Source organism: Mobula hypostoma, chromosome 23 (genome assembly GCF_963921235.1).
Source record: "Mobula hypostoma chromosome 23, sMobHyp1.1, whole genome shotgun sequence".
In the NCBI taxonomy this organism is placed as follows: domain Eukaryota; kingdom Metazoa; phylum Chordata; class Chondrichthyes; order Myliobatiformes; family Myliobatidae; genus Mobula; species Mobula hypostoma.
This window is the reverse complement of record NC_086119.1, coordinates 16,862,519-16,884,311: the sequence shown is the minus strand read 5'-3', so window position 1 is coordinate 16,884,311 and position 21,793 is coordinate 16,862,519. Positions and strand designations below refer to the sequence as shown.

At 47.7% G+C, this 21,793-nt stretch overlaps 1 protein-coding gene across 1 annotated transcript in view; it reads left to right on the top strand.

Annotated features, from left to right (window-relative positions):
* The first annotated feature begins 1,211 nt into the window (after window positions 1-1,211).
* The window catches only part of cuedc1b (CUE domain containing 1b), a 135,014-nt gene continuing 114,432 nt past the window's right edge, over window positions 1,212-21,793 (top strand). Inside the window, exon 1 of the mRNA XM_063031166.1 lies at window positions 1,212-1,365. The gene's annotated coding sequence lies outside the window, so the exon portion shown is untranslated. The remainder of the gene's footprint in view (window positions 1,366-21,793) is intronic.

Below are 21,793 nucleotides of genomic sequence, written 5' to 3'. Positions count from 1 at the left end.
GGATGAATAGCTTGGAAATACACTTGAATACTGCGTCCACAGAGGATTAAAACAAATAAAATTGCCGACGGAATGTACATGAAAAAGAACAATGTTTAAAATTTGACATCTATGCAGCATGCAAAAGCCAGAAAGCGTTAGGATCGTTCACTGACTCACAGGGACTCATTGGCAAGAGCTTCAAAACTATTTTTACTTCCAAGTTTCTCTCCTCCCGCTGTGGCTGACTTTAGCCTGTACCTGGGACCAGATGTTGGAATATGACTTGACACAAATCAGCTGTCTGAGGTTTTGGACTTCCGCTAAGCTTCGAGTGGAAAAAAAACCCGTGATTCTTGATCTTCACTTCTGAAGGACCCAGCTCAATTTTCAGATGAGCATCTCCTTTGTTCTGAATCCCCTTGCAAAAGGAGAATTGCATTTTAATGACCTCTTTCACAAACTCGTGACCGTGTTCTGTCAGGAAGAGCGACAGGCGCAAACTCCTAGTCGCCGACGTGCAGGTGATCTGACCCGGTAAGATGCTGGCCAGCAGATTTCCAGCATCTGCGGTCTCCGAGTCCAGCTGTACGGTCTCGGCCCGAAACTCTTCTCCTTAGCTGCTGCCCGGCCTGCTGAATCCCTCCAGCGTTTTGTTTGTGTGTTACCTGCGGAATCCCTTGCGTTTATGACCTGCAGACTGTCTATGAAACACTGAGTCAAGTCGAGTTGAGATTTTCGTCATGTGCACAATTCCGGTGAGGCACAGGTACCGTGTAAAAAAAAACTTGCATCACTGAACATTAAGTTATACATAATTTATAGAAGACAATGACGGAAAACAAGACATTAGTACAATAAAATGCCATTAACCCTTTTATAAATACCAAAAGGATCTTTTACGCCCATCGAAAGCGCAGAGGGAGGGTAAGAGGGGGCTCCGGCTTTTGTACCTAGTAATAGGGAGGGAGCAGTTCTCCCCCAGCACTGCCAAAAAATGTTGGGCTGGAGTCCCTGCAGTGGGACGTGAACTCACCTTCTGAGAGGACAAGGAAGCACTCTCCTCGGTTAGATAATCTGTCGTTTAGTGTTCGTCGAGGCATGAATAATTAGTGCCCAGTAGACCAGCTCCCGCCCCCCTCCCCTCCCCTCCCCTCCAGTCTGGACTGGATACACACAGCACGCAGTAGCTGCATTTCTCCCGGATCTCCAGCAGGAAGCTGCATTGCTCTGAGCGCCAGCACCTCTCCATTTCCATCTGTTGACCTCGTCGGCGGAGGGAGGGAGTGAGAGAGAAAGAGACCGACACCGAGAGCGGAGAAGCTTTCACCGACAAACTTGGCCGGAGTGGGCGGCGGAGCTCTGGGAGCCCGGCCGGCGGTGCCGGTGAGTGGAATCTGAGGGCTCGGTCCGTGTCGCTGTGGGACCGGGGGCTGGGTGGGTGGAGGGAGAGAGGGGGGCGTGTGGATACCGCCGCCGCTTTGTCCCCCTCCACTCGCCATTATACCCTCCGCCGGGCTGGGATTTTTCTTTATTTAATGTCTCGGCCTCGGCTGCAGAAGGCAGACGCGCACCTTGTGAGTCTGGGCGAGAGAGAACGAGGAGGAGGGGGAGGCAGCTTCGCACCCAAACCCACCAATGCATTTCCTTCTCCGACTGGGCTGATCTCTCTTTAATGCTTCCTCGATTGGTTTAAGGAGGAAAAAAATCCTTTTGCCGTGTGTGAGACTATGTACAGGAATTTGAATGCGTGTCTAAAATTAAACTTTCTGGGGGTTTTCTGACTCAAACTCTCATTCGCCTTTCTCCTGGTGCAAAATTGGATTTTGCACTCGGGATATTAATTCGCTGGTTTGCCTGCTTCCTGGACCTGGTCTGTTTTCCCACTCTCGAGTCGCCGGTGTTTTCAAGAGAAACCTCCGTGAAAACCGACACGGGTGGTAGTTGTGTCGGACGCTCCCCTCCCCCGGTTCCTCACCGTGGCCCCGTTCCCCGGTGACCTGACCGACACGGCAGAGCTTTCCTGAGTCCTGAGTACAGGCTCTGGGCAGGTGGCGATCGGCCGGCCCAGTGCCCTGGGTCCACGGCTCAGCTCCGAGCACGCCGGTGTGGCTGAGGATGTTGGGGAAGTTTAAAGGAAGCCGAGGATGAGGGGGGCAAGAAGCTGTGAAATGGGAGTTGGGGGGGGGGGAGGAGAGAACAAAAAAACTAAGCAAAAATTTTGCATTTCCCTAGCGTCTGAAGTATACTCAAATGTAGAAAGAGTTGAGAGCCCAAAATTGATTATTCAAGATGAAACTGTACATTCCTTTCGGCCCACAGATCCTGTGCTAACCACAAAGCCAATTACATTACAGATCTAAATCCCTCATTCCCAGTCTGAATGTCTCGAAAATACCGTAATCTTGTCTGCTTCCACCACGACCTGGTATGGAGTTCCAGGTATACCAATGTAACCATACATGTCCCTGTCTGTTCTTGTCTAAGTAAATTTATTATCATGTTTACACTCAGGTTGGAGGAACAACACCTTATATTCCGTCTGGGTAGCCTCCAACCTGATGGCATGAACATTGACTTCTCAAACTTCCTCTAATGCCCCACCTCCCCCTCGTACCCCATCCGTTATTTATTTATATACACACATTCTTTTCCCTCTCTCGTTTTTCTCTCTCTGTCCCTCTCACTATACCCCTTGCCCATCCTCTGGATTTCCCCCCTCCCCCTTTTCTTTCTCCCTAGGCCTCCTGTCCCATGATCCTCTCATATCCCTTTTGCCAATCACCTGTCCAGCTCTTGGCTCCATCCATCTCCCTCCTGTTTTCTCCTGTCATTTCGGATCTCTCCCTCCCCCTCCCACTTCCAAATCTCTTACTAGCTCTTCTTTCAGTTAGTCCTGACGAAGGGTCTCGGCCCGAAATGTCAACTGTACCTCTTCCTAGAGATGCTGCCTGGCCTGCTGCATTCACCAGCAACTTTGATGTGTGTTGCTATCATGTGTATACTGTATGTCACTATACACTGCCTTGAGCTTATCTTCTTGCAGGCATTTACAGAAAATAAAGACATTTATGAAAAAAATCTACACATAAAACCAATATACAAAAGATGACAAACTGTGCAAATACAAATAGATGGATAATATTGAGAACTTGAGTTGTAGAGTCCTTGAGAGTGAGTCTGTAGGTTGTGGAATCAGTTCAGAGTTGGGGTGAGTGGAGTTATCCACACTGGTTCAGGAGTCTGATGGTTGTAGGGTATTAACTGTTCCTGAACCTGGTGACGTGGGGCCCAAGGCTCCACTACCTCCTGTCCTCCTGTCCTATGGTCGTAGTGAGAAGAGAGCATGGCCTGGATGGTGGGGGTCCTTGATATTGTAGAGGGCCTGCCTGCCACTCTCGTGTCTGCTAACACCACCACCCTGGTGACAAGTTGCAGGTACCTACCTTTCACTGTGCACTTTAAAAACCTAGCCTGCACATCTCTTTTAATTTTCCCTTCTCTAGCACAAGGCTGTGTCCTCTAGCATTTCATTTGTGAACTTGAATTGGATATACATTTCTGGGAATTTTTTTTGAAAGAAAGTGTCATTAGACATGTTCTGACTCAGACTTGTGCCCCCAGCTATTGGTTTGCCTTTATTACTGTTGCATGTACCGAGGTAAGGTAGAGAGCTTTAGTTTGCATGCCACCCAGGCAGATTGTGCCATACGTAAGTAACTTTGCCTTCCTGATGCTCTTCCGGCCAAGTGGAACTCTTAATCTCTCAAGTTCTGACCCCCTTCTCTTTCCCAATCTCTGTCTCTTGGACCATTCCCATTCTGATTTAATTTTGGCCGGACCGGGAAAGATTTTGCATTTCTGTTGAACCATTTCATTGTCCTCAGGACATCCTGATGAGTTTTGCTGAATTAGTAGGGAGCTTGAAGTATAGACCATTGTTTCCTGGACAATCATCTGTAAACACAGATTTCCACAACCAGTGAATGGAGATGCAAAAAGTTGAGGTTTTGGAGAATAGAAATCATAGTGACAGTGCCTTCGTGCTTACACTGACAGACACTGTCCTCGTGTTTTCCTATACCTTGCTACTGCCTACGAGAGTTCCTCTTGCCAAGAGTCACTTAATCATTTTCTGTCAGTTATCTTGTGTTCAGATACTCCTGCGCCTACCATTACTGTACATACAGACAACCAGTCTACATATACAAGTAATCTTGTGTATTATGCGTATGCGCACAATGCTGGAGGAACTCAGCAGGCCGGGCAGCATGTATGGAAAAGAGTAAACAGTCAGGTCCTGATGAAGGGTTTCGGCCCGAAACGTTGACTGTTTACCCTTTTCCGCAGATGCTGCCTGGCCTGCTGAGTTCCTCCAGCACTTTCCATGTGTATTGCCTGGATTTCCAGCATCTGCAGGTTTTCTCTTGTTTGCGGTTAATAGTACACTGTTTTACAGGATTGCTTTTATCTTTATACTCATTGTGTTTATTAATGCTGCATTGGGTCCAGAGTAACAATGATTTCATTCGCCTTTATCCTCGTGTACTGAAGAATGACCACAAACAAAAATTGTTCTGTATCTTCAGATGCTCTGGTTCTCGCACCCCTCCCTACAACTACCACCTCCATCCTCCTCAGCCTCCACGCTCCTCCAACTCGGGCCTCTTGGTTGCGGCACAATTGGAAGCCTGGTGTCTTCAGCCTGTTGGGGCAGCAGCTCTCGAGTCTCTTCTTTCAGCTTCACCGCCTCCCAGTCCTTTATCAGACACTCCTTAAAGCCCACCACTTTGTTGGAAGAAAAGTTCTGTTCTAACAGCAGCTTTGGTCCCATCAGAGTGGGGAATATGCGTCGTGCGATGCCGTGCTTGGGGGTGGGACGTTACAAGGGTACCTTATCATTATCGTGGAAGGCCGCATATTAGATCTGTTTTCTTGCATCAAGTAACAACTGCTCAGTATTTCAGACAGCACCTGAGGGTTGGGTTAATCATGGAGGTAGCTTCCTGGAACCTTTAAAAGAGGTAGTGGGGAAGGCATCTTCATTTGTCCATAAGACCAGAGAGCCTGGAGTCAGAAACCCTGGGTAAAATGGTAGAAGGAGCACAGCCTGCCATGTGACCCTTGTGTACCATCACCCATCTGGTGCCCCAGAAGACATCGGAGCAGAATTAGGCCATTCAGCCCATCAAGTCTGCTCCACCATTCCATCATGGCTGACTTTATTATTCAAACACAACTCCGTTCTCCTCCCTATCCTTCTAACCTTTGATTCCCCAACTAATCAAGAACCCATTAACATCCATTTTAAATGTACCCAGTGACTTGGCCTCTTACCTGTCTACGGCAATGAATTCCACAAATTCACCTTCTGGCTAAAGAAATTCCTCCTCGCCTCTTGTCTGGCTGAACAAATGAATGGCTTGAATGGCCTTCCTGGTGTTAAGTGGTTAAGTCATGCACCAGTCACCACTTTATCAGGTACGGGAGTGGAATGTTCTGTGGTCTGCTGCTGCTGCTGTAGCCCATCCACTTAAACCTTCGACGTGCTGTGTGTTTAGTTGTTACACATGGTTATTTGAGTTACTGTTGCCTTCCTGTTGGCTTGAACCAGTCTGGCCATTCTCCTCTGACCTCTCTCATTAACAACTGAATCACTTGCCCATATTGGCATGCTTTTATGCATTGAGTTGCTGCCACGTGATTGGCTGATTAGATATGTGCATTAACGAGCAGGTGTACCCAATAAAGTGGCCACTGAGAGTACTTGCTTGCATCTTGTGCAGGGACTGTTGCATAGTAGAATTGCTGACGCATCAAATGAGAAACGAGGAGGAAATGTGTCTGTTTGTAGAAAAGAAGTCCTGTTTCTTCGAATGTTGAGAAAGGGGATTTTTGTTTTGGTGGGTGTGGACCTTGGAGTTTTGGGAGCCATATACTGAGTCTAGATCTATTTCAGGGAATTTGTGCATTGTTGGTATGGATACATATTGGACCTTTGCTTCAGGGCTTATCTTAGGATGAGAAATGAAGCAGTTGAAGGAATATCTCCGGAACAAGAACATTGCAACAGTCTCCTCGTATTCTGGGAAACTTGGGCGGTGCTGTCAAGGTTACATCTTCATTGTCCATCACTGGTTGTCCGTGGAGTAGTCCCACCCTCACTGTGGAGCTGCTGGAGATGGTACAGAGAGAGTAGAATTTAAAATCCTGGCCCAGAGTCACACAGAAATAGCAGCTGGCATAATGTAATTGCGACACTAGTGACCCTGGTTCAATTCTGTCACCGTCTAAGGAGTTTGTGTATTCTCCCCACGATGGCCTGGGTTTCCTTTGTGTGTTCCAATTCCTTCCCACGTTCCAAAGATTGTACAGGTTAGTAGGTTAATCAGTCATCTGGGTGTAATTGGGCAGGGAGTCCTTGTTAGCCCGGAAGGACTAATGACTGCTTTATTTCTAAGTAAATAAGGAAGTAACTCTCTGAGTGGGGACTTCAGTTTAAAGGCAAGTAATGAAGTTTGTCCCCTTTAATGGTAAATTGTAGGTTGGAGAGGTGGTATTGAGGTACCCATGTTTTGACGTTTTGCAGTCAGAGTGCCCAATTGGATGGAGAATGACTCTGTGCTCAGTGGAACTGGCTGTGGAAGGGAATGTGGCTCTGAGTTGGATGCCATTAAACTTCAGCATCGCTGACTTGGAATATTCTGTTGTGTTAGATTCATGAGAGGTTTAGAGTAGACAGTTGCTTCCTCAGGGTGGAAATGGCCATGTTTGAGGGCAGAGCTTTGAGGTGAGAGGGGGGGAGAGTTTACCTGGAATGTGCAGGCAGGCAAGGCAGTGGAGAAAACAGGTATGATAGAAACATTTAAGAGAGATTTAGACAAGCACGTGAACAGACAGATTACGATGGTGGCTGCTCCATTGCTAGTCAACAACCCCCTCACTCGACCTAGTGATGAAGGAAAGGTTGCCAATGATGAAACTGAAGAAAATGATTCCTTTTGTCAGTTGCTTAAACGTACCTTATTGTTTTTATTCTTCCACTGGATGTGTGGCATGCTGGGACAGTTGGCCTCGAAGTGTGGCATGCTGGGACAGTTGGCCTCGAAGTGTGGCATGCTGGGACATTTTGGAGGTTAGAGTTTGCCAGGTTGCTGAGCGTATGGGGCTGTTTGGTAGTAACAGAGCAGTACCCACCAGCCCATAACAGAACTTGGGCAATACCTCGGCTTGGGCTGACGAATGAGGGGTAACACTTCTAGCACCTTATGGCAAGTATTAACCAAGCAGGCAGATAACTGGAGGACCTTGGCAGGTTCGCTGAATTCCTCCAGCAGGTTGGTTGTTGCTTCAGATTCCAACATCTCTTGTGGCTCCTCTTAACCAAGTGGACAACAACTGCCATCCACAAGGCTCGGTATGGCAGTGCACTTGAATATTCCAGATTGCAGCTCTCAAGATTTGTATTTGGCTCAAGAGCTGCTCTGCCAGCTGAGCTCGCTGAACACCCCGGGATCACTAGCTCACTCTGTCTGCCTTGTACCTCATCCTTAAACAAAGACTCGGCAACCACAGAGAAGCAGTATCCAGCAAGGTCACTACCGCACAGAAGCAGACCCTTCAGCCCGTCTAGTCTGTTCCAGCCTCGTCTCCCACCTCGTCTCATTTACCTGCACCCAGACCATCACCCATCTACTTCTCTCATCCATGAACCTATCCAAACTTAAATGTTACATTTGCTACCACTTGTGCTACACTTGCACCACCCTCTGAGTGAAGAAGAAGTTCCTCCTCAGATTCCCCTTAAATATTTCACTTCACCCTAAACTGATGAACTTTGGGTCCATTCTCACCCAACATATTGTGGCTTCTCCCCACCCACCTTCTTTCCCAGCCCTGATGAAGGATTTCAGCCCTGAAACATCGACAGTTTATTCCCCTCCATAGGTGCTGCCTGGCCTGCTGAGTTGCTCCAGCGTTTTGTGTCTGTTGCTGTGGAGGAAATCTGCATGCATTCACCCTATCTGTACACCTCGTAAAGGCTGATTTATACTTGTGCGTCAAACGTACGCCGTAGGTACGGCGTAGCGGCATACCCTACACTGTACTCTACGACGGACCCTACGCCGTAGCCTGACACGCACCTCTCCCAAAATTTAACTACACGTCGCAGCAACACAGAACGCAATTGGGCCGCTTGGTAGCATTGCATTTCCTCCTACGCTGCAATAGCTTCCAAATGGGCGACTGAAGGCCAGGGAAGGCCCTGGCTGCAATGCTTTCCATAAAGCTTGATAGACCTCCGAAATTATGGAGGACCCTGTGCTTGATGCCAGTTTGTAGCTAGCTGCTACAGCCTGTTGACTTCCACCTGAAGCTAAAACTCGAATGGTGATTGCCAGTCTCTGAGTATACTGTGTGTACACTGATGCGAAATAAATTGTTGGAGACAATGAATCAAATCGTCAAATCTACCTGCTGACATCCGAAAGTATTTGAAATGCATTTCCTCGTCCATGTCTCTCAGTGGCCGGACAAGCACAGAAAATTCACCCTCCTTCAGTTTCAGTTGATAGAAACCCCACCGCCAACTAGCGTTTTGGCGGTGAATTGCAGAGCGACGCAGACACACCAACACACAAGTATAAATGCTCACAACGGCGTAGCCCACTTGCGTAAGCTAGTACGCACAAGCATAAATCAGCCTTAACTGTGTGTACTTGTGTAAGATCTCCCCTTATTCTCCTGCGCTGCAGGGAGTGAAGTCCTAACCTTCCTTCGTGCTGTGTCATGAGAGCGGTGTCCCAGTCGATTGCGTGGAGTTGTGAGATTGCAGTCACCGGTGTTGGTTTTTATTCTGTGATTATTTAATTAACTGATTTCAAATTTACAAACTGCCATGACAGGGTTTTAAAAAAAAATCTTTGGCTGAATAATCAGCCTCAGGACTGATGCTCCAGGGACATAGCTACTGTGCCTCTATAACGTGCTAAAGATGGTATAAGTTTCTATATAAAGTAACTCCCTTCTCCCCTCTTCTTCTGTTCCCCACTCTGGCTTCTTAACTCTTCTCACCTGCCTGTCAGCTCCCCCTGGGTCCCGTTCTCCTACGGTCCACTCTCCTCTCCTATCAGATTCCTTTCTCTCCTGCCCTTTACCTTTCCCACCCGCCTAACAGCACGGTGGGTGTACCTACACCTCGCGGACTGCAGTGGTTCAAGAAGGCAGCTCATCACCATCTTCTCAGGGGCAACTAGGGATGGGCGATAAATGCTGGCTTAGCTGGCAACGCCACACCTCGTGAATGAATAAATAAAAAATAAGTAAACCAGCTTCACCTATCACTTTCTAGCTATCCTCCTTCCCCTCTTCCCCCACCCCAACCTTTTTATTCTGGTGTCTTCTGCCTGAAACGTCGACTGTTTATTCATTCCCGTAGATACTGCCTGACCTGAGTTCTTGGGTGTGCTTCCTTGTCGGATCAGGAGTTGTGTAGTGATGCTGCGGGAGTGTGGTCACTGGGCCCTGCTGGTCACAGTCATCTTCCTGCCTCTGGTTGTTTCTCACCAGCCTGTTAGTATTTCGTTTAGAAAGACGGCCCGAAACGAGCCATGCTGCCCACTGCCTACCTAACCCTAGCTTCATCGCGGGACAGTTTGCAGTGACCAGTTAACCTGCTAACCTGTGCATCTTTGGACTCAGGGAGGAAACCAGAGCACCCGGGGGAAACCCACGCGGTCACCGGGAGAGACGTTTAGACGTTTAGAATTGACACCCTGAGCTGTGATAGGGTCGCGCTAACTGCGACACTATCGTGCGCCCTTGTGTCCCTGGCACCCACCTGCACCGCCCCTTGGCGTTGAGGAGCTGCTGTTACAGAACGGAGACCTTTAGCTGACGTGTTGAGACAGAGTGTGAAATCTTTGTCACAAGGTGAGAAAACAGAAGCCTTGAGCTTCCTCTGCCATCCCGTCAGATCGAGGCTGATTCTATGCCTCAGGCCTACTGTCTCACCCAAATCCTGTATCCTCTCATCTTGCTCTCCGAGCATCCTTCCGTGTCGACCGTGAATATACTCCCAGACCTGAGCCTCAGTTCGGAAAAATTCCAGAGCTTGCAAGACAATTCCAAAGTTTTACAGCTTCCCAGTAAAGAAATCTCCCCTCTCTGTCCTAATTTCCTGATTCCTTTTGCCAGAGCATAACCCCCTAGTTTGTAGCTGGTGACAGACCTGTACTTTGGTGTTAGGGGTGTTTGTAACTGTTGGGAAGTGCAAGGAGCCAAGAATGGAGGGCAACTGAATTGGGTGAGCCTCCCAGGGACTGCACATAGTAAGAACGTAAGAATTTGGAGCAAAACTAGGCTATTTGGCTCATTGAGTCTGCTCCATCATTTCATCAAGGCTGATCCAATTTTCCTCACAGCCCCAATCTCCTGCCTTCTCCCTGTATCCCTTCATACCCTGATCAAGAATCTATCAACCTTTGCCTTAAATATACATAAAAACTTGGCCTCCACAGCTGCCTGTGGCAACAAATTCCACAGATTCACCACTCTCCGGCTGAAGAAATTCCTCATCGCCTCCGTTCTAAAAGGACGCCCCTCTATTTTGAGGATGTGTCTTCTGGTTTTAGACTCTTCCCCCCCACAGGAAACATCCTTCCCACGTCCACTCTATCAAGGCCTTTCACCATTTGATAGGTTTCGATTAGGTCATCCCTCATTCTTCTGAATTCCAGTGACGACAGGCCCAGAGCCATTAAAGGCTCCTCACGTGACAAGCCATTCAATCCTGGAGTCCTTTTCGTGAACCTGTGTCAGAGACTGTAGGCCAGGGTACCCTGGGGTTGTAGAGTAGGCTCTCCTCTTGTCCATTGACTGTGGTGGTCTCGCAATGCAGATCATTCCCTCCTCCACTCTGCTGGTCTCACCTTTCAGCTTGCACTCCTTTCCATCGCCCCAACTTCTTAATCCCCCTTCCTTCCCGGTTCTGATGAAGGGGTTTGGCCTGAAAACGTCAACTGTTTATTCCCCTCCGTAGATGCTGCCTGACTTGCTGAGTTCCTCCAGCACTCTGTGTGTGTTGCTCTCGTAGTGGCTAGTGTGTTCTGGTGGTGGGACATCTGGAGACTTGCAGAGGAGAACTCCAGAAAGAAGACCCTCGTTCCCAGATTAGTTGTCACCCCGTGAAAACCCATTGAAATGACACACTCTCACCCGACTGGAAAAGCAGATGAGGTGGCACCCTTGTGTTCAAAGTGATGAATGCAGCACGCAGACCTGACTTGATGGCTGTAGATGTGAGTGTCTCACATGGAGCACCTCCTGTCTGTGTGGATGGAAGAGAAATAAAGCTGTTGGATTTGAAAGTGACAGCTGAACCCAGTAGGTAATCAGCACTTGTACAACATACATTTGACCCTGTCTGGTGCATAGCCAAATTACGGTGAAAGAGGAATTTTATTTTGTGTGAAGACCATTCAAGTGTAATTCTTGGAGTATATTAAAGTGTAACTGGGTTTAAATGTTAGCTCTTCCCCTTACGGCAGATACTGCCTGACCTTTGGAGTACTTCCAGGATTTTCTGTTTTTGTGAATGTAAAGATTAGCTATTGGAAACATCCTGTCCACGTCCACTCTATCTGGGACTTTCAATATAACCATATAACCATATAACAATTACAGCATGGAAACAGGCCATCTCGGCCCTTCTAGTCCGTGACGAACTCTTACTCTCACCTAGTCCCACCGACCTGCACTCAGCCCATAACCCTCCATTCCTTTCCTGTCCATATAGCTGTCCAATTTAACTTTTAATGACAACATCGAACCTGCCACCAACCACTTCTGCTGGAAGCTCGTTCTACACAGCTACCACTCTCTGAGTAAAGAAGTTCCCCCTCATGTTACCCCTAAACTTTTGCCCTTTAACTCTCAACTCATGTCCTCTTGTTTGAATCTCCTCCACTCTCAATGGAAAAAGCCTATCCACGTCAACTCTATCTATCCCCCTCATAATTTTAAACACCTCTATCAAGTCCCCCCTCAACCTTCTACGCTCCAAAGAATAAAGACCCAACTTGTTCAACCTTTCTCTGTAACTTAGGAGATGAAACCCAGGCAACATTTTAGTAAATCTCCTGTGTACTCTCTCAATTTTATTGACATCTTTCCTATAATATCCGATAGGTTTCAATGAGATCCCCACTTTCTTCTCAGCTCCTGTGAGTAAAGGCCCAGAGCCATCAAAGGCATCTCATACGTTAACCCTTTCAGTCCCAGGATCATTCTCATGAGCACCCTCCGGACCCTCTCCGATGCCAGTCTGCAGTTCCCACATCAGTGGACTGAAGTCCTCCTCAATCCAAGGCTGTACTGAGAACACATCCAGTTTAAATAGTTTGTTCCGTGAGTTGCAGGCAGTTCGCTTCCTTGAATAAATCGGTGTGAAGTACTCTGTTGTTAATAAAATAACATACCTCAGTGTGGGCAGTCCAGGTTTAATACCACAGAAACCTCCAGCTTCACTTTCTTTGGAAGTCCACAGAACTTGGAGTGCCTCCCACTCAACCAGGATACAATGGCTTTTATTATGTTCTCACACTGTTTCTCCCCCACTTATATATTTTCTTTGAATGTATCACAGCTACATTTTGAGAAGGAAATTCGAGCTGACTCTCCGTTTCCTTGCCCCCAGCTGGGGCAACTTTTTAAGTCTGAATGTTGAGCCTTTGGTGACTGGGCTCTTGGGACGCCCAGTTTTGGGGACTTTAATTTTGTTGTTTTTGGTCATCTTCCCTTGTCCTCCCACCGAGATACCGGGTGAGGGGTGTCCCACACACAATCGGAGAAGTTGGCGATGCCGGAAATTGGTGCTTGTTAATTTCACGGGCCTCTGTGCAATCTCCACTGGCGATGGATTTGTCCCTTTCAGTGGAACTTATTGCCCTGATCGAATACACGTCAAAAGAGCAATGTTATGATAGTCATGGGGGATTTCAATATGCAGGTAAATTGGGAAAATCAGGTTGGGGCTGAGTTTGAATTTTAAGAGAGAATTTGTAGAATGCCTACGAGATGGCTTTACATAGCCCACTAGGGCATCAGCTATTCTGGATTGGGTGTTGTGTAATGAACTGATTTGATTGGGGGGTCTTAAGTTAAGGGGACCCTTAGGAGGTAGTGATCATAATATGATAGAATTCACCCTGCAGTTTGAGTGGAAGGAGCTGAAGTCAAGTGTATCAGTATTATGGTGGAGTAAAGGGAATTATCGAGGCATGAGGGAGGAACTGGCCAAAGTTGATTGGAAAGGGACTCTAGCAGGAGTGACGGCAGAGCGACAATGCCTGGAATTTCTAGGAGCAACTCGGAAGGTGCAGGATAGATACTTCTGTACAAAGAAGTTGTACAAAGAATACAAAGAAGTATTCTGAAGGCTAGATGACACAACTGTGGCTGACAAGGGAAGTCAGATCCAACATAAAAGCAAACAAGAGGGTATATAATAGTAAAACTTAGTAGGAAGTTAAGAGGATTGGGAAGTTTTTAAAAACCAACAGAAGGCAACTAAAAAAGTCATAAAGAGGGAGAAGATGGAATATGAGGCCAATAGCCAATAATATCAAAGAGGATACCAGAAGTTTTTTTTCTGATGTATGAAGAGTGAAGAAGAGGCAAGAGTAGATATCGAACCGCTGGAAAATGACGTTGGAGAGATAGTAATGGGAGACAAGGAAATGGCAGATGAACTGAATACATATCATGCATCCGTCTTCACTGTGGGTGACACAAGCAGTATGCCAAAAGTTCAAGAGTGTCAAGAGTTAGAAGTGAGTGCGGATGTTAGGACTAGGGAAGAGATGCTTGGGAAGCTGAAAGGTGGATAAGTCAGCTGGACTAGATGGTGTGCACCCCAGGGTTCTAAAAGAGGTAGCTGAAGAGAGTGGAGGCATTAGTAATGATCTTTCAAGAATCACTAGATTCTGGCATGGTTCTGGAGGACTGAAAAATTGCTAATATCACTCCACTCTTTAAAAAGGGAGGGAGGCAGAAGAAAGAAAGTTATAGGCCAGTTAGCCTGACCTCAGTGGTTGGGAAGATGTTGGAGTCGATCGTTAGGGATGAAGTTTCAGGGTACTTGGAGGCACATGATAAAATAGCCCAAAGTCAGCAGGGTTTCCTTAAGGGGAAATCTTGCCTGACAAATTTGTTGGAATTCTTTGAGGAAATAGCAAGCAGGTTAGACAAAGGAGGGTCAGTTTTGTACTTGGATTTTCCAAAGGCCTTTAACAAGGTGCTGCACTTGAGGTTGCTTAGCAGAATAAGAGCCCATGGTATTCCAGGAAAGATTCTGGCATGGATAGAGTATTGGTTGATTGCCAGGAGGCAAAGAGTGGAAATAAAGAGAGCCTTTTCTAGTTGGCTGCTGATGACTAGTGGTATTCTGCAGGGGTCACCGTAAAGACTGCTTTTTTACGTTATATGTCAATGATTTGGATGGTCGAATTGATGGCTTTGTGATCAAGTTTGGGAACAGTATGAAGATAGGTGGAGGGGCAGGTAGTGATGAGGAAGCAGAGAGGCTACAGGAGGACCTGGATAGATTAGGAGAATGGGCAAAGAAGTGGCCAATGCAATACAGTGTGGAAAGTGTATGATCATGCATTTTGGTGGAAGGAACAAAGGTGTAGGCTATTTTCTAAAAAAAAATGGGAGTCCTCATGCAGGATTCCCTAAAGGTTAATTTGCAGGTTGAGTCCGTGACGAGGAAGGCAAATGCAATGTTAGCATTCAGTTCGAGAGGTCTAGAATATAAAAACGAGGATGTAATGCTGAGGCTTTTTAAGGTACTGGTGAGGCCGCACTTGGAGTATTGTGAGCAGTATTGGGCTCCTTATCTAAGAAAAAAAGTGCTGACATCGGAGAGGGTTCAAGGGGGATTCACGAAAATGATTCTGGGAGTGAAAGGCTTATCATGTGAGGAGTGTTTGGTATCTCTGGGCCTGTACTGGCTGGAGTTTAGTAGAATTGGGGAGGGAGGAGATCTCATTGAAACCTATAGAATATTGAAAGGCCTCAGTAGAGTGGATGTGGAGAGGGTGTTTCCTATGGTGGGGGAGTCTAGAACCGGAGGGCATGGCCTCAGAATAGATGGGGATCCATTTAGAACAGAGATGAGGAATTTTTTTAAACAGAGGGTGGTGAATCTATGGAATTTGCAGTGGAGTCCAGGTCATCAGTGCATTTAAGGCAGAGGTTGATAGATTCTGGATTGGTCAGGGCATGAAAGCATACGGGGAAAAGGCAGGAGATTGGGGTGGAGAGGGAGTTGGATCAGCCATGATCAAATGGCGGAGCAGACTCGATGGGCTGAATGGCCTATTTCCTGTCCCATGTCTTATGGAACATTCCCACAATCTTTGAACTCACTTTTACAGACTTTTCATCTCATGTTCTCGATATTAAAAAAATTTTTTTTGGCGCGTGCCTGCGTGCATGCGAGTCTGTGCTTGTGCGTGCGTCCGCGATGATGTCTTTTTCATGGCTTTTACAAGGCGCGGAGCGAGAGAGAGACTGTGTGACGGGCCACTCCTCACACAGACATTTTCACAGTATTTTTCCCTTTATTTTATGAGGTCGAGTTGCGATCTCGACACTCAACCCGGCACGGATGGAAAGCGTACTTGGGAGCGGACCCAACTCATTTCGAACCCGGGAACCTCCGCTCCCGGGTCTGGCGCCGATGTCATTACGCCACCAGCCGGCCTTCTGGATAGTTATTGATTATTTATTATTTTATTTTTCTTTCTTTTTATTTGCACATTTTGTTGTCTTTTGCACACTGTTTCATTGATTCTTTGATGATTATTGGATTTACTCAGTCCCGTGGTTGTATACGGTGACATAAATTTACTTTGAACTTTGCCCTGGTGCCTGCCATGTGGGGGGTGGGGTGGGGAAAGCATTTTGGTGTTGGTATGGTTTATATTCTATTCGCCTGTAATTTGTGCTTGATCCAGGGTTTGTGAAACAGGTCTGTTCACTTGGCAGAATATGGTTTTAGAGAGTGAATGATATTTATTTTCTTTGACTCCCCTCCTTACCCCAACTCTTTTTTTAAAAAAAAACCTGCTCACTGTGGGCTCTGTGACCCAAATTTACCAGCCTCGTCACACGCTCACTACTTACTGGCAAACCGGTTGTCTGCAGGATGACGGTCAGTCTTACTGCATAGAGACAGGCCCCTTGTCCCACCGAGTTATTTATTATTGAAGTATGGGTTCTATATACAACACTGAGGTTCGTCTCCTGCAGCCACAAAACAAGTGGGTTGCTATGCAATAGAACCCATTAAAAAAAGAAGACCGTCAAACACCCAGTGTGCAAAAACTGGGGGGGGGGGCGGGGGAAGCCGTGCTAACAATGAAAAGTAAGCAAATAACATTCAGAACTGACGTTCACAAAAGTGAGTTTGCAGCCACCAAGCCAGTCCTTGGCCGATCCAGGAGCCCGTTAGTTGCAGGCCACAGCTACAGTTCAGTGCAGAGACGAATAAACTCGTTTACACAGATCATACGGCCATCCCAATTTATTCCCGTTGCCCTCCCGTCAAGTGAGGATCAGAATTGGAGTCAGGTTAAATATCACTGGAGCATGTGGTGAAATTTGTTATGTGGCAGCATGATTATAAATGAACTACAAATTACAATAAGAAAATATATATATTAGATTAGAGTATGAGGACACTCAGTCCTCGTTTATTGTCATTTAGGAATGCATGCCTATATTTAAGTAAGTAGTGCAACAAGAGAGCGAAGATGTAGCTGGATTTATTGTCGATTCAGAAATCTGATAGCGGGCAGGGAAGCCCCTGCTCTGACAAGGCTGAGAGTGCGTTGTCAGACTACTGCACCATCTCCCTCCTCCCCGGTTTTGCCGTTCACCTGTTCATTAGGGGACTGTACCGTGGCCAATTAACCTCCCAGCTTGGGAGGCACTTCGATGCAGTGGTTAGCACAGCACTGGGGTCGGTTCCGTTCCGCCGCCATCTGTAAGGAGTTTGTACGTTCTTCCCGTGGCCGCGCAGTTTTCCCCCGCGTGTTTCTGTTTCCGCCCACAAAGGCGTGTGGGTTTGTAGGCGCAGTGGTCACATGGGTGTGATTGGGTGGCACGGGAGTGTGGGTGTGGTATCGCTAAACAAAAATAAAGAGAATGCACGTCTTTGGGGTGGGGGCGGGCACTGGAGCACCCAGAGGAGTTGCATGTGGTCACGGGGAGAATGTGCAATCTCCAGAGCAGATCAGCTTTGTTAGACGTATGTCAGAACTCACAATGAAACGCATCACTCTGCGTCAACGACCAACACGGTCCGAAGGTGTGCTGTGGGCAGTCCGCGAGTGTTGCCGAGCTTCTGGTGCCAACGTAGCCCGCAGCTCTCTGTCGCCGAGCTTCTGGTGCCAACGTAGCCCGCAGCTCTCTGTCGCCGAGCTTCTGTTGCCAACGTAGCCCGCAGCTCTCTGTCGCCGAGCTTCTGGTGCCAACGTAGCCCGCAGCTCTCTGTCACCGAGCTTCTGGTGCCAACGTAGCCCGCAACTCTCTGTCGCCGAGCTTCTGGTGCCAACTGTTACGTACCCCGTAACTGGGTTGCCAAACCAGCAGGAATGGATCACTCAGTTGGAGTCTGGATTACTAGAACTAAGAAAGTTTTATTAAAGAAACAAGCAACACAGTACTCTAATCAAAAGGATAATAAATGCAACAGTTCAGCAATGATAAACATACATGTACACAGAATTAAGATAACAGGATCAATCAAGCTCTATCGTTGTCTAGGGGTAAATGACCAGTTTCAAAGTAATGCAAAGTTCAGTTCAGTTCGCAGTAATCGCTGCCGTGGCGATGGACAGTGGGGGGAGGAGTGAGAGAGCAAAAACGAATGAATATTCAAGGCTTCCAGACAGACCTTCGCAGTCAGCTTTCGGGCGAGTCCTTTGTGATGTCATCTGAGGTCACCGACCGTGACCCCTCTGTTTCCAGACACGATTGTTTCCCTGCGCTGAACCTGGCACCCAGGCAAGGGTGGACACACACCAGGTTCCCGCTGATCGTACCTTTCCACCCTGTGCGTTTATGGCCCGGTACTTCCCACCGACTTGTGAGAGATGCACCGCTTCCAGGGTCTTGTTACCTCGGGTGTCGTGTGTGTGTCCTGCCCTAGCGAACCCGTCCCCTCCCATCCCCCCGCTGGGGCATTGCCCGTCCACCACTTCAAACAGTTCAGGGTTCAAAGGGGGAGCCGCTCCAGACAGCTCTCTCTCCCGTCCCTTCATTACACATCTCCAAATGCTGCTCCATTGTTTTCCTTATCTCTCTCTCTCCTGAAGACGGTGGCAGACCAACTGCTGATCCCACCGGTGCGAGCACAGGACAGCTACATCCCAATCTATGTGTATTCTCGTCACACTTCCCCCCTTTAAGGATTTTTACCGGGGGTAAAAATTACAAACATGAATACATTATTCGATACACACACAAATACACATCTTTATCAGCTATTTGGCTAATACAGAAAATTTGAAGTTGTCAACACCTTGACAGACAGTCATCGCATTTTCTGTTCCTTTTACACGTGTTATTAATAATCCCTTAGACCAGGCTCCAACTCAGCAAACTTCATAGTGGCCAAAAACACTGATGAATTGTGATCAATGTAACCTCTCATTTGGTTTTGTCCCAGACCACAATAACAAGGGTCGTCCCATTCCGACTCAGTTTTCTCTCGCAAGGGATTAGTAGGAGGGGGAGGGGTATTGACCGCAGAGTTATTACAAAACTTCCTACAGTACCCCACCATCTCCAAGAGCCTTCTGAGGGTCCTCTTGTCTGTCGGGGTTGGGAGGTCAGCGATAGCCTGCACTGTAGCTTGCATCGCTGCCAGCTGCCCCTGTGTCACCACAATTCCCAGGTAAGTGACCTTCGTGTGGCCGAACTCATTTTTTTCAAGGTTCACTATCAAGCTGGCTTCAGACAGCCATATTAAATTGTCAATACACACCTCTGTGTTCGTCAGCCCTTTAGTCACTGAATTACTCATTCTATATGGATGTTGCTTGCTAGGCTGGCCTATTGTAATAAACACCACCCAACGTCCCAGTTCTTTGCATCGCCTCGGGACAATCAAACACACGGGTGCGAGTCGTTTATACTTCTCCTAAAGAGTCGCTTTGTTCGGGGATTAAGGGAGAGACCTTATCAGCAGAGCTGGCCAAAACAATAGCCTTCTCCCATCTGGTCAATACCATACTCATCTTTTCAAAATGGTTTTTTTCTCTTATCAGGGGGACCCTAGCTTCATTGATTTCCACGCTAACACCGACTAGGTTTGTTAGCATATCAAAAACCTGTGACCGTCTCAGTTCGCGTTGGCCATAATCAATAACATCCTTCCCCCTAGGCAGCCGGTAAACCTCTTTCATGATTCCACCAACTGTTTCCTCCAGCACCGCAAAATGTCCACTGGGGGGTACCTTGGGGGCCAGGTTAAAAACCTCATCCCCATAACTCTTTTGCATCACCCCCCCCATTCCTCATCTGCGTGCACGGTACTTGGTCTCCCTTGCTTCCTTAGCACTTCCTCCTCCACACAATAGCCTACTAGTTCCCTTGTTAAGTCTGTGTCAGAGAGAGCTGTCTCTGCCAAAACCATCAGCCCCTCGTCTCGCTCCTGCGTCTGCACAAGTTCTTTCCTGGCTAATGCTACGCCTGTCCCAGCTCCCTCACTACCTCTTGTCTCACTACACTCCTTCTTTTCACTTTCTACCCCCTTCTCGTACAAGGTTGGCAGAAATGTCTCAGCTAAATTTACTACTGCGGTCCTGTGATGAACCTGTGAGTCCATGGGCGGGGCCTCAATGCTGGCAGGCTGACCTGTCAATCTCACGGCTGGGAACACGATTCCCCCGGCGACGTTATTACCGAGCAAGACTTCCACGCCTTTCATCGGTAATTCAGACCTCACCCCGATCGTGACTAGTCCAGATACCAGGTTGCTTTGTAAGTGTACCTGATGCAAAGGGATTGTCTCTGTCCCTTCTCCAATACCTTTGACCTTGGCCTCCCCAGTCTGGGTCTCTGAGCTAAACTCTAACACACTCTTCAGTATTAGTGACTGACACGCTCCCGTATCTCTCCAGATCTGCACTGGAACTGGTTTTAACCCCTCCTTCACCGACACCAATCCGGCTGAGATAAACTTCTCGCGCCCTTCCTGAACTTTGGCAGACCTGTCCTTCCCTAGCGGTTCGTTTACCAGCTCGATACAGCCAGTCAAAATCGCCGTTTTTCCTTTTCCCGTCTCCTTCTTTGGGGCAAAGCACCTGGACGCAAAGTGTCCGACTTTCCCGCAATTATAACAGACGACCCCAGGAGACTTCCTAACAGACTGCTCCCAGTCTACCTTATCCTTCTCACTAGTCCCCGGCTTACTTTCTGACTTTTCCGGCGGACTCTCCCCGCCGTCCTGACTACCCTTCTGGTAGCCTTTACTCGGGGCAAACTTCATTTTATGCGTCAACGCATACTCATCCGCTAACTTAGCAGTTGTGGCTAACGTGGCTGCCTCTTTCTCATCTAGGTAGGGTCTCATACCCTCAGGGACACAACCTTTAAACTGCTCAATCAGGATAAGCCGTAGCAGTCTGTCATAATCCCCCTCTACCCCCTTCGAGGCGCACCAACGCTCACAATATGTCTGCATCTCACGGGCAAACTCTAAATACGTGCGGTCCCACTGCTTCCTCGCATTCCGGAACCTCTGCCGGTATGCCTCCGGGACCAACTCATAAATCCTGAGGATGGCCTCTTTCACCACCTCATACCTCTGGGCATCTTCCGCGGACAAAGCTGAGTAAGCTTGTTGGGCTTTCCCTTTCAGTACACTCTGAAGCAAAACAACCCACTTATCCCTCGGCCAGTCCTGACTTGTAGCAACTTTTTCGAAATGGAGAAAGTACCGATCCACGTCGGTATCGTCAAATGGGGGCACCAGCCTAACCTCCTGGGTCGCCCGGAACCCTCCACCTTGGTTCAGCACGAGCCCCTGCTCTGCCCTTATCCTTAACTTCTCCAGCTCGAATTCCCTTTCCCTCTGTTTCTCCTCTCGCTCCAGCTGTCTCTCTCTCTCTCTCTCTCTCCTGCCTTTCTAACTGTTTCTCTTTCTCCTGCCTTTCTAACTCTTTCTCTTTCTCCTGCCTTTCTAACTCTCTCTCCTGCCTTTCTAACTGTTTCTCTTTCTCCTGCCTTTTTAACTCTCTCTCTTTCTCCTGCCTTTCTAACTCTCTCTTTCTCTTGCCTTTCTAACTGCTTCTCTTCATGTTCTAACTGTCGTACCCAGAACTCGTGTTCGAGTATCAGTTTTTCAAGCTGTACCTGTACCGCGTCTCCGGCAGGTTTTTCAATAGACCCCACCCCCAGCTCGCCTTGGGGAAACACACCTTTAGATGCATAGTGCTCTACGATAGCTCTGTGTATCTCCTCTCTCCTCATTGTTGACTTCCCCTTAGCAAGATTCAACAGTTTGGCCACAGCTACCAATTCCGATTTCCTGGCATCCTCTAATGCCTCCAAGGTCGGCACCTTTATAAATTCCTCAGCCTCCATTTCTGCTGTTCGTCTTTTCTTTCTTTCGGGAATTTTGACCCAATCAATTTACTCCGTCCCAAATTTAGCGTTCAAAATCGCGAACAAGAACCCCACTTATGTTACGTACCCCGTAACTGGGTTGCCAAACCAGCAGAAATGGATCACTCAGTTG